The sequence below is a fragment of the Apteryx mantelli genome, chromosome 8 (genome assembly GCF_036417845.1).
Source record: "Apteryx mantelli isolate bAptMan1 chromosome 8, bAptMan1.hap1, whole genome shotgun sequence".
In the NCBI taxonomy this organism is placed as follows: domain Eukaryota; kingdom Metazoa; phylum Chordata; class Aves; order Apterygiformes; family Apterygidae; genus Apteryx; species Apteryx mantelli.
The window spans coordinates 11,907,566-11,920,804 of record NC_089985.1 but is presented as its reverse complement, the minus strand read 5'-3'; positions in this window follow the sequence as shown (position 1 = coordinate 11,920,804).

Sequence of the window (13,239 nt, the reverse complement as noted above, 5' to 3'; positions counted from 1 at the left end):
GGAGTGGGATGCAGGGCTTGGCGGCTTTGCAAGCCTCTGAACGGGCAGCCAAGCCTCTGGCTCCAGCCTCTGTGCTCTCTGCCAGTTCTTTGCAGGCAAGGCAGGGAAAAGACCTTCCTCTCTGCTAACAAGCTGCTATTAATCACAGCTCTTTGAGCAGCTGTTTGAAAAGCAGGGCTGGTGGAACAGGCCCAGCAGTCCCATCAGCCTACTCCACACCTGCAGGTGATGATTACCTGAAGAAACCAGGACATCTTCACACTCCTCCACAGTCCCCCAGCTCTCGGCGCCAAGCACACCCTGCCAGGCCTGAGCAATGCTCTCCTTCCCCATGTGGTATGGAGGATGGCAGCCCAGCAAGAAGGGCAAAGCAGCCTGACAGGGCAACTGGGAAGGCAGAGAGAGCATTAAGGGACAAAGAACCAGAACGGGAGATATGCTAATGCTCCCTCTCCCCCTTCCTGGAGGCGCCCTTTCCCAGGCAGATAAGGAATGGTCTTCACTTTATCCTGAAATAGCAGAGGGAAGCAGGCGTATGGGAAGGACAGGCTGGTGATCCAAACTGTCCCAGAGAGCAGAGGAGCCTTACCTGGAACAGCACAGACTGGATGTGAAACAGAGATGCTGTCCTTGTCAGGATATCAGAATTACTGCTCATGCTGCAGAAGCTGCTCACAAGCTGTCCTGGGAACACAAAGATTAACACGAATTAATCAAAGGCCCAGAAAGGTCCCTTGTGATGTTCTGCAGGCCAAGATGCAACTACTGCTTGCAGAACTGTATGTGAGGTTAGCTTTAGCCCAAGAGCATTAGCTGCAAGTCCATTCCTGGTGGACCAGCAGCTGCAAGGTGTGCTAAGCATGCAAGTGCCTCTGCATAGCTCTTCTAAACCAGCCAGGGGAACTGCAGAGTGAGGGCAGCTTTCTGTTTCAAAGCCTGATAGAAAGAGCATTCCCTCCTATAACAGGTGTCAGCAGAGCTCTGCTGAGCAGAGAGGGGGCTTGGCCCTGCAGGTGCTCACAGGCCAGGGTAGCTGAGGACACAAGAAAGCTCAGCACAGCCCCAAGCCACCTGGTTCCCCACCATCCTGGACCACTAGAGGCACCTGGAGCTGCTCCTGGAACAGCACCCAGCTGTGGTCCTAGCAGGACACCCACAGTCCAGAGCTGCTCATATTGGAAGAAAATACCTTGTTTTTCCTTTCTTCCATCCTGTCAAGCCCTCTCCAGTTCATCTGGGTGCAAAGAACCTAAAGGGATGTTTAAAGAACATGATACAGGCAGCAAAGTCCAGTTAACAAGATTCACTTTAAGAGATAAGGCCTATTGGCTTCCACAGACTCATAGAGGTTTATAATGTTGGCAGCAATGTGACTGGCAGCAGGTTTATGGGATGCAGGGAGCCTCCAGAGAGAAAGTTATCTCTTGAAACTGCAGTGAAATTGGCTCCTTTCCCTGACTGCAAAGACTGCACATTCCTTATCTCCACTGGAGGGAAAGGTTACCACTAAAATGCGATGCATTCAGTTTTTGGTTGATAATTTTTCCTCCGCATCATTAGCCATGGCTTCTCTAGCACTGGCATCCCCCCTCTCTAGGTACAGCCTTTGACCCCAGGCTGCTATGTATCACCTTACCATCCTCTTGGGCAGAGATTGCTTTTGTGCATTCGCACCATGCCCCAGCCTCCTTGGTGCTGCTCCAGCCAAGATAAACATCTTGGCTATGGGCTAAAGGGAAAAGCGAGACCTCTCCCACTGCCTGCCCTGTAATGCCGAAGGACACTTTCAGTGGGGAGGAGCACATGAAATCGCACATGGCATCAACTCAGAGCCTGGCTCAAAAACTCAGCACCTATCTCGGGACCTTTTCATTCATATTTCTCTGTCATGAGCGCTGTTTGCAAAGTTTCATGACTGTATCAGCCTGGGACACAGCACAGCAGTAAGTCAGGGTGTATTCACAGTCTCCCCAAGCAACAATCACTTACATGCTTGGGACTCTCACCCTCTGCCTCATTTTCTGCATGTCCCATATACAAAGACCCCTTTGATTCCCCACCCAAATTTCCCCTTTCAGAGGTGTCCCTTTCTCCCTGCCCATGCGAGAAAAGGGGAGTCCCAGCTGTGAAGTCTTGTCTGCTATGACATTTCATCCCTTGGTGCCAAGCAATGGTTTGGGGATAGGGCTGTTCTGCAGGTGCTGACCCAGCTCTGGGATGGCCCCGGGACTGCAAGAAGAGGCACTGATCTCGCAGCACCAGTTTGGGGGCTTCAGCCCCAGAAGCTCTCTCTGCTAGGACAACGCTGTGGGCTCCCTCCTCCCTCACATGGGGCCAGCACAGTGAAACGGTGCAAGTGCAATAAGGTCAGCAGCTTCTTAGTGCGCCCACACTCCAGACCTGAACTCACCTCCAACAAAATGACCAGGAATAAACCCACAGATCAGAGGTTCACACCTTTTTTGGTTACATCTTCCCTTCCCATTTGCCAGCAGGGGCTATGGAGCTCTTCCTACCTCCAAAATCCAGCCACCTCTGAAGTGGAGCCTGGCAGGTTTTTAACACATGACAGTAATGTCATGCTTCAGGTAAATGCATCGTGTGGGGGATGCAGCTCAGGGCTGTGACACAGAGACTCTAGACTTGTGCCCGTTTCCATGATCCACATACCCTTTCGTTAACCACCATGTCTGACCCCAGCATGCTGAGAGTGCACAGCCTGTATTGTTGTATTGTGCCTAATTAGGAGATACGAGGTTGGGATCACTGGCACCCTGTGCACCCACAGGGTCTTCTTGTTATCTCACACTCACTATAAAGCTGGCAGCAGAAATGCTGAATCAGGAGTGCTTGCCTGGAAGGAATAACGTGCTTTTAGCACGAGCCCATGCTGATTTTGCAGCACTCTCGCCTTGGGGAGCAGAGGACAGCCCAGGTAACTGGGTTCAGTGCCCTCTCCCCAGGCCAATGCAGAAGTGGAAGGAAACCCCAAGGAAGAGTTTCACTCCCAACTGGGACTACAGCCAGCAACTGCAGGTACCCGTAGAGGTGAAAAGGGGAGGCAGAGGCAACTCAGGGTATAGCTTCAGGCAATGCAAAGCCTCCCACAGATTATTTTTTAGCATCTTCTGGCCTCTCCCACAGGCCCATGCTGGGGGATGTCACCTGCAGTGGAGAATGGCAGCAATGACCCTGGAAGCTGCTGCTGCACCGGGCAGGGCTGATGCCAGCCCCATTTCTGTGCTGCAGATGTGGCCCTGGGCACAGGAGCGGAGAGTGAGTGAACCCTGCCAGGGAGCAGGCCAACAGCTCCCATTTCCCTGAGCTCAGCAGCCCAGCCTGATAAAAGATGCGGCAGAGCTGCTCCAAGAAAAGGGGAAGAAAACACTCAGCATTGGCTCCCCTCCCATCAGATAGAGGATGAGTGGCCGCACAAAGTCCCCGAGGCACAGCTCCCAGACAGCCCCGGGACACAGCCAGTCCATGCCACGCTGGCTGTGGGGAAGGGACCCGTTCTCCATCACCCCATGCTCTGCCGGGAAGAGGTGGCCATCCCCAGCACACGGAGGGGGAGGCCCGGCCCACCAAGCCCCCAGCCCCTTATACCCACCAATGCCTGTTGGCACCGCTGTGTCAGTCTGGGAGGAGGCATGGCACCCTGCAGCTCTTGTCTGGGCCAAGGTGGGCCTTCACTAGGTCCAGCTGTGGCAGCAGCTTCTCTCTGCTGCTGGAAAGGAAAACAGACCAGCTCCATGGTGTTTCCACTACCAGTTCACAGGCCCTTTCCCTGCCTCAGTTTCCCCACCTGTCAAAATCCACCTTGCAGGGCTGGCAAGAGGCTCCTGGGCTATTTACCTCCTGGGACTACTTAAACTATGATCAGACTGGTGCGGGCAGCCCTGGTCAGGCTGACAGCAGCCTCTGTGCCAGGCAGGGAGGGAGGAGAGCAGGTAGAAAGGGGGTGCCCTCGCCTGCCCCCCTTGCTCGCCTCTCCTGCCCGGGTGGCTGCACTGAGCAATGAGGAGAGCAAGCCGGGTGCCAAGGAGCACCTCTACCAGACACCCTGTGGCTTTGGGGCCTCTGCAGAAGAAGTTGGACCCACTGCAAAGAGGGGCCTGCACCCATGCCCCCAGCACAGAGCGCAGCAAGCACCCACTGCCCCCCAGACCTCCCCGCGGGGCCCAGCCGGCTGCTCCTGGCCGGGCGCTTGCTTGCCAGCAGGGCAACATTGCCATCTGCTGCCTGCTGCTTGGCAGGACACGCCAGCCGCGCTCTGCATCCAGCTCCGGCCGTGCCTACCCCTGGGTGCTGGGTGCTGTCCCCAGCAGCGCCCTCGGGTGCCCTCCAGCCCTGAGCACTGCCGGGACACGGGGCAGCACCCACACCACCACCTCCGTGCAAAGCCACGTTTTGCAGACATCTCAGATGTAACATGTCTGGTGTTTAGCCAGGAGAAGCTCTCCGGTCTCACCTGCGATACTTGGTAGAGCACACGGTGGGGCCCTGTTTGCTTTGCCAGCAGGCAGAAGGGGCTGTCATGGGATAAGGCTTGGCATTGCCAAGGAAGGCAGGGAGCAAAACTCCTCTCTGTCCTGAAGGAAGCAGAAAGGGAGGACAATCAGACACAGTCTACGCTAGTCACAGGCTGGAGCAAAGCCCATCCTGCGGGCCAACCATGCGTCCCAGCCCCAAACGCTCCTGCTTTACCCAGGGGAGCTCATCACGCGCAAGCCCCGGAGGCTCGCTCTTCCAAACGAGAAGCAGACACTTCACGGCGGAGTCAGGGGATCGTGCCTGTGTCTGAGGGGAAAGACAGAGGAGCCGAGCTGTGAAAGTCAGTCACTCCCTGGGATAAGAGGTGTGCCAGGGTCAAGGAAGCGCATCTCTGGCGTTGGCCTAGGTGGGTTCAGACTGTCGCAAGCGCCCAGGAACGGCCACGGCATGCCAGCCAGCGGCAATCCCTGTGCCTCGCTCTGGCCTGGCTGAAGTTATTCCTCTGGGTACCAACCCCTGTTGTGCATGCAGATCTACTTGTTTAGCAATGCCTCTCCTCCCATGTATTTATGTATTTTTTTTTAAAACAGGAATTCTCTTCAGGCTGTTTTAAACATAAAACATCTTTCAGAAAACCACAAGGCCAAAAATCTCACTTGGAGGATTCATCAACAGTCTGCCAGCACTTTTTAGGAGAAGGATAAATTACTATCTCATACTTCCTGGCATATTCAGAACTGGTAACTAAATTTTTGCACTTAAAATCAAAAAGTAACATCCTCAGTCAAGTGAATACGCTATCGCCATTCCTGATTTCCTGTGGTGTAATGTATCTGCAGGCAGCTTACATTCGACATAGCTGCATGACCAGCCAGGATGAAATGATCCTTACTGTAGAGCTTGTTTTATGAACAAACAACTTGCCAAATACTTAGCAATTGATCTGAACAAAAACCACCGCTTTTGGGTCAAATCACTGCTCCAAACTGCCCCAGAGCAAGACCCTGGCAGCGAGTGCTGCCCTCAGCTCTGCTCATGACTCACCAGCTGAACGTGAACAAACACCTCCAGCTCTCTCTGCCTTGGTTTAATCATCTGGAAACACAAAGATGTTATTTTTTAACTCACAACCTTACCGAAAGACACTCATTTATTTTAAACTTTAAAGCACCTACATATTGTCTCTACAGCTTAAGATAAAAGATGCCATAAAAGGGAAGAGAAAAATGGTAATTATCTGCAGTTCAGAAGTTTAACCTTTAGAAAGAAAGAACTGGGCTTCAAGCTGTACTTATTAAATGCCTTTAACCTTTTCTTTTCCAATAGGCTATGCAGTTTGTAAGTGAGCTTACCCACCTGAGATAGGAGGTTTCCACAAGTGGGCTTGGGTTTAAAGGCCACCCACGCAGACCAAGGTTGATGGCGCCCTGACCTTCAAGAACAGAAGCACAGAAGATGGCAAGGCAACAAGCTGCTGGAGAGAAGCACCCAAGGAGAAATGTGGATTCCCCTTCCCAGAGGCTTTACCTGATGGTGAGGATCATCCCTGAAGCCTGGTCAACAGGAGTCATCATGTGATGGGACCTTTGCAGGGATCTAGATGACTTCTTATATGAACATATAAATACAGCAGTGCTTCTGTAGGAAATAGCGTAGCAACATTATTCCCTAAACTAATTGGTGGAGAATGCTAGGGGGAGCAAGTACAAGCATTAATGCAAGAGGGGGAAGGTGTACAGCAGGCTTAATCTGCTCATTGTTTCAGGAGGTAGAATTCTAGGGATTGCTAGCCATTATGTGGAGAAGCAGTGCGGGCTGAGAATGGCTCTAATTCGAACGGACAGGATCTTCATTATCAGTTCCCACTTTAAGCCTGAAGAACAGTTCGATCTACTTAAGTGGGGACTGCCAAAATATGGAGTAGCTGGGAAGCAGTCAAGCCTAGCAGGTCCTGACAGGCTGAGGACTGCGTATGGAAATTTACTGATAGGATCCCAAACAATCAATTCCTGAGAAATACATTCAAAAAGACAAGTAATCCAGGATATGGGACCCAGTCCTTGGTCAGAGGGGCTTTCTTTGTAGGGCAGTTGCCGCAGCTGAAGTTAGAAACAAGAAAGGAACTGGAAAAGAGCAGGAGTGTCAATACCACAAGAATAATAAGGAAAAAAAATCTGATTCTAAGCTGTTTCTCCATCTCCAAACATGAGAAACTGTTCTTGTCAGTGGGGATGGACATGTCTTCTATTATCAAAAGTGAGCACAAAAAAGACCATGTCTGCCTCCCCCATCTTTAGGATTGTGGGAAGTTATTGCTAGGTATCAGTAATGTTCACACATCAAGGTGCCGAGAGTAACACTGTGTCACTGCCTGCAGTTTCTGAGCTCACATCACCACCAGATGCTAAAGGGTATAAAAAGCCACAACCAAAACCAGCACATGGTCACCAGCCTAAGAGCAGCCCAGGAGAACTTGCCACCAGTGTCCCTTATCCTACCCATCATCACAAGGTTTCCTGGACAGATCATCTGGCTACATGTCTCAGTGTCCGACTGCTGGATAGGCCACTTGGTCAAACACGCCTTGGTGCTGGCAAGTACCTGGGTATGAGCGAGTGTGAACGAGTGAAACCAATTTTGTTTGAAAGTGAAGTCACCTTCCCCTCCTACCAGGTCTGGCACTGAGATTTGCTGCACTGCCACAACATCATTTCCTATGTTTTCTCTTTCCAAACAGCAGAGCAGTCACACAAGTCATGATGCTGTTCAGAGAAGCAGGCATTTCTGGAGGGTCAGACCTGGAGACATGTGGAGGTGGGGGACTAAACTCCTCCAGAAAAGAGCTGGATTAAAACCCAGCCATCACAAACCCCGTCTCAGCCACACACCCCGTATTTACTAAATCCTCTGTTTAGTAAATCCCAGGGCTCCCGCACTTGGGGCAATATCAAATGCCACGGCAGCGGTATGGTCCTTCTGCTCCCTCTAAGCACACATCCCTCATGCTTTTCCTGAGGACAGGGTGCAGTTTGGAGGGACCATGCAAACACCACCAGCCATCTCCGCACAGCCCAGGTTGCCTAGGAGCCCCCTGACACACACATTTCTTATCTAGGGGAGCAGGCAGGCCCCAAGAGTCTGTAAGTCAGCCTTAAATAGCCGGGGGCAAATGCTGTAAAGGTCCCCCTGCTTGCTCTGGGCTGTTTGCACCCAAAGCCTGCCTGCACCTTCTGCCTTTCCACCTCCAAAGGGCAAGGGCAGCCCAGGACTGCTTGCAACTCCAAGGATGTAGGTCCAGACTTCACCTCTCCAGGAAAATGCACTGGATTTAGAAGATGCTGAGTCTTTCTGGGGTGCCTGGGACCTGTCCCACTGTCACCTCCTCAGGTCTCTGCAGGGTACATGCTGTTAGGAGGGTACTGATGCTCTTGAGAACCCCCTCAGCACCCAGACAGTGTAACACAAATAGGCAATGCATCCACATTTGAGGGACTCACCAAGAGCAGTGATTGTTGGGATTATTCCTGATGAGAGGAAGGAGGCACCATGTCCACCCTGCTCCAGCAGCCGGTTATCTGTCCTAGCTAAGGGCAAACATAGTTGGAGAAAGGTGCAATTGGTGCAGGCTGAAATTGGGGCTGGTAAGCAGCGTAAGGAAGGGGTGGATCTCGGATCACTCCAGGGATGACCAGGAAAAAGGCAGGACTCAATGAAGCAAAAAACCACTTGCCTGCGTGCTGTAAAATGAGGAATTCATCTCACACACATTTCCCTTTGGTTCCTGAGGTTCAGGAAGGCTTGGAGTGAGCAGCCAGCAGTGGCATGGCTTTTCCTCCACAGTGTTCAACCCAGCCAAGGTGAGGAGGAGGAATGGAGAACCCCAGCAGCACCAGTGGTCAGGTGGTGACAGAGTATCCTGGTCACCAGCAAGAGGGTGGATTGCCCTCCTGGACACAGGCTGGCTGGGACAGGGCTGGGGCCAGCTTCATGCCTGCAGGCACGGGTGAGCTGCTGCCGGTGCCATGGGGCCACAAGCCCAGGGACACCTCCTCCACAGCTGCCATGACAGCACTGCTCTGCAGGGACTGGGGCAAGGGCATTCAGTAGAGCAAACTTCAACATGTACCAGCACGTCCTTGCAGGCGAGGAGTCCCATGAGCGCTCATTTTGCAGCAAGCACTTCTGCCAGGCCTTGGCCCAGTTTCTCAGCTTGGCATGAGGGGCATGGGGCTGCCAGGTCCAGCAGGAGATGTCAAATTGGAGTCCTACCTGCTTGTGGTCCTCAGAGACCCCCCAGGCGCTGTGTGTCCTGGCTCAGCCTCTATGCAGGAGGTCTGCGCTTCTAGTGTCCCTCCTGCATCCCTTCACTGCCATCATCTTCACCGATACGCTTCACCTCATACCCTACATTGCAGCGAAGAATCACGCCGATTCATTCGGTAGATAGGCAAAGAGGTGTTTATCTGCTATTTGCAAAGCATGTCAGATTCTTCCTGCACGGGAAGCAGCAACATGAAGTCATCACTTGGTACTTATCCTGTCTTGACATTGATCCAAATTCTTCCTTGCCCTCACACAGGGCTGTTATGACTCCACTTTGTATCACAACCCCCTGAACTGGTGAATACTGGCAGGGGGCTGGGGGGAGGGTGGAAATCATCTGATGGCTGTGCTGATTCTGGCTGCGACCCATTTTGAGTTAATTTCAGAAGTTATTGTAGTAAAATCAGTTAGCTGTCAGGACTATTTGCAAGGACAGCATATTTAAAGTGAGTGTTGCTGACCAGCCATGCAAAATAAATTTTAGATACATCCCTAGACACATACCATGAGCTAGGTTCCCCCAGGGAGAGAACAGGAAAACACTGCAAGGCCACATGTCCCCTTCGTTACTCTGCAGGTCATGAGTCAGGGAAAGAAATCTGGTCCACGATTCTAAAAGATTATTTCGAGAAAGCTACGATTTACCAAGAAAAAGGAAGAGGCAAACAATTAAAAAAAAATAGAGATGTTGGACTAACAGAACAACAACAAAGAAAAGCTACTGAAGTTTCTCCCTTCCCTCCCATGCACACATGCCAGTGTCTCACTGGCAGCAAGAATTAGACTTTCAGAAAGTTGCAGCCATGGGCTGCTTATCCTATTTGCAGGCTAGTCTGGCTTGCTAGTCACTAGCCATCACTCCCTGCCACACGTGACCACACAGCCTGCATGCACACAGGTCTCTCCAGTGGCTGGAGAAGGGCTGGGACGCATGGCCCCACCACCCCACGGTCCCCACTCTTGCTGCTGGTGCCAAGACCCATGCTTGATCCTGTCTCTCTGGTCACTGGCACCGATGGCACAGGCCCTGCGATCCACGGTCCGACTCCAGCTACTGGCACTTTGCTCTCCATACATGCAGAGTAAAGAGCCCCCTGCTCCAGGAAAATAGCCAGAAATAGCATTTAATAAAAAGACAGGGCAGACTGCGCTGATGAGGCCCAGGGTATGGCCAGATAAGCAGCAGCTGTCCAGTCACCTGTTGGCTGTCCCTTTTATCCCCTTATTCCTCTATTTCCATGGGCATCCGTGTTCCTCACCAAAGCACCATTTGCTCTCCCAGCCATGCCCTCCCAGCCCAGTAGGGCTATCTGCAGGGATTAGGTTTTAAACAGATACCCTGACAGCTCAGCTCGTTGCTTGCTTCCCCCCCCCCCCCCCCCCAAGATAGTTGCAGTCCTCAGGACAGGCTCCCTTGCTGATATTTCACAGAACAGACATTAAATATTTTTTGCTGCAAGACCGCAAAAAAGAGTGATTTACAGTTCAGGGATTTTGTAACATCTTTTAAATCACCACTTCCTCACCCAGGGTGTCGGGCTTCACACTTTTTTTTAGTATATGGCATCTTACAAGGCTTTTTGCTCGGTTGCATCTTCAGCACAGATCACTGTTGCAGTTAGAAATTAACTCAGGAGAACTCACTACGTGAGAAGGAGGGGAGCTTGTTGTATTTTCCCCTGACAACATGCTTGCCTCCCCTCCAAGCAGCATGGGGTGCAGTCAGGGTCATCAAAATTACCTTTTTCTTTTACATTTCCCTTCTGTTTGGCTGCAGCTGCCCAGGGCAGGGACAGAGGAGGGCGTGGGGAAGGGATCCATGGGCAAATCTCACCCTTCCAGGAAGCTCCCAGAGAGCCAAAGCAAAGCTTCACAGTCTTCAGCACCTCTTTCAGCAATTGGGCTTACAAAGGGAGCCCTACCTCTGGCCCGGTTCCCTTTCTAGCTCCCAGATGGGCCTCAGCTGGCCCCAGTGATGCTCATCTGGATGCTGTAACGAGCTGAGCCTGTGTCCAGTCCCTGCAGCCTCTTCCAGCGACTTTCTCTTGCCCTCTGTTTTTTAAACTACCCCTTGCTTGTGGTCAGTGCCAGCACCTTAGTGCTTCGAGTCCTAATGCTGCTTCCCAGCCCACACTAAATCCCAGTCCCACCAGACCCCAAAACCTAAAACAAAACCCCAGCCCCTTTCAACTTCTCAGATTCGGTCTTCTAAAAAGTGCTAATTCTTCCTGGAGCGGGGCGGGGGACAGGATGGAGAGGACTTGGGTCCTCTGCCATCCCTGCCCGCTGGGCTGTGTGCCTGGTGCTGCCGGGGCACGCTGGCCAGGGCAGCTCCCAGCTCGGCACCCGCGCCCCTGCGCCAGCGCGGCCCAGGGAGACCTTCCCCAGGCCCCTGCCTCAGTGACACCTCGACCGGGGGGTGGTGAAGGAGACAGGCAGCTCCAGCCTTGCTCTCCTGCACGTTTTTTTTTGTGGGGGGAAAAAAGCCTTGCACATGATAAAAGGCTTTTCAGACCAAAAAAAAAAAAAAAAAAAAGCACCTATCTTTTGCCTTTCTGTCCCAATTCCTAGCAACCTTTAACACAAAGAATAATAATAAAGCTGTATTTTTTTCCTGGGGAAGGTTTTCTACTCTGCAGATCACCTAGGGAGCACCCGTGGAGCAAACTGACTCCTGTGGTGACACAGTAGTTAAGGGGGACTTCTAAAAGCCACCATCCCAGAGGCGTTTTATCAGGCCAGCTGGAACATTTGGAGAGCTTCCTTTCGATCCACTCACTCATTGCTTTCCAGGATTTGTTTGATATTAATTTGCTGCAGGTAACTGTGGAGAGATCAGCATGATGGCTGGAAAAATATTTCTGGTATTTGCTCGCTGAAAAAAAAAAAAAAAAAAGAAAATCCCAGAGAAGCGCAGCTGATAACATGGTGGAGTCATCTGCGCAGTGCTGGGAGCAAGAGCAGTCATGTCTCTCCATGCAGTGATACCACCAGTACTGCTATAATTTGTACAGAATACAGGATGCAGAAACCAAAGGCATTAGAGTAGGCTGAAAATTTTGGGGTGGACTGCGTGTTTGCCACCTCGGCTGGGGTCTGAGCTGAGCTGGGATGTTTGATGCTGGGTATTGTGGGCTGGTGCTATGAAAATGGTGGGCTAGTTCTTCACCCCGTGCAGGGCCCCATGTAGATTTTTTTAATAAGCTATTTATCTAGTCGATCACAGGGTAAAAAACACAGCTTAGTGCTGGGATTACCAGAGAGTCAAAGTGATCCCACATCCAACATCTGAATCCCCAGGACCTTTGTAACTCTCCTAGACCCCTTTACAAAACTCCTGGCTGTCAAAGGCTTACGCACGCCCGGACTGCAGGCTCCTCGGTGGCTAGATGCCAGGTCCTTGCGAGGGGTGCTCACAAGATGTACAGGCGTGCCCATGGGGTGGCTGGCTTCCCATCAACCGTCCTGCCCTTGCTGCAGGATCCGCTGTTTGGGAAGCCAGCTCATTTATATTGGATCTCTGCAATAAATAATGATTTAAGTCTCTAGGAGAGCAACCCAGTCCTGCTGAAACAGCCCGTGCACTGGGGCTTACCTACACCATCGCTCAGCAGCAGACCCCATAGTCCCCCTGGCATCGACTCCAGAGAGAAACACGTTTTTGTGTCTCTGGTTTCCTGTGCGTTCCTGAAACATTAATTCCTTTGAGTTACCGGATCTAGAGCATCTCTGAGACATGCGTTCTCATTTACCACCTGTAAGGTGTCCAAGAGAGGAAAATCACAGGAAATGAGCACACAGAGAGGAGGAAGCGTGATGGCAACTGCTTTGTCGTGCATCTGCGTGGTCAGCGGTATTTTGCTTCAAACCATCTTCACAGCAGTCAGTGAAGATGCTCCGAGCGCGGCGCGGGATAAGCCACCCTTCCCATGTGCTCCCTGTGTTCCTGAAAGCAGGCTCATCTTCCCCTGTTGGCAGGGATTATTTGCACTTGTTGCAAAGCCCTAATCAGCAGTGTGGGACTGGAGACTGCTCCGTACTGTTGTGCTGAAATACTGCCTGCTGTCAGGACTTTGGGGGTTTCTTTTCTTTTCCTCCTTGCCAAGACTGTCTTGTTTTTGCAGCTGGCTTTGGGATTCAAGAAAATGATCCATTAAGATCCTTTATATATCCAAAAAAAAAAATCAGCTGCAAACGGTATGGCAGCTGGGATACACAACACGGGCCTTGGGGCAGGTTGTGGCCTCACAACACAAGACAGGGACACAGGCTCAAGCTAGTCTCATCTTCCCACCACCCATCCCTTCCCTACTCCTCAGTTTGCTATCCTGGGCCAACACTGGGGCTCAGCATGCTCACAGGTCACGGGGTGGCCAGTAGCATCCCTAATCCAGTCTCCAAGTCCCATGCAACCCACTGTGT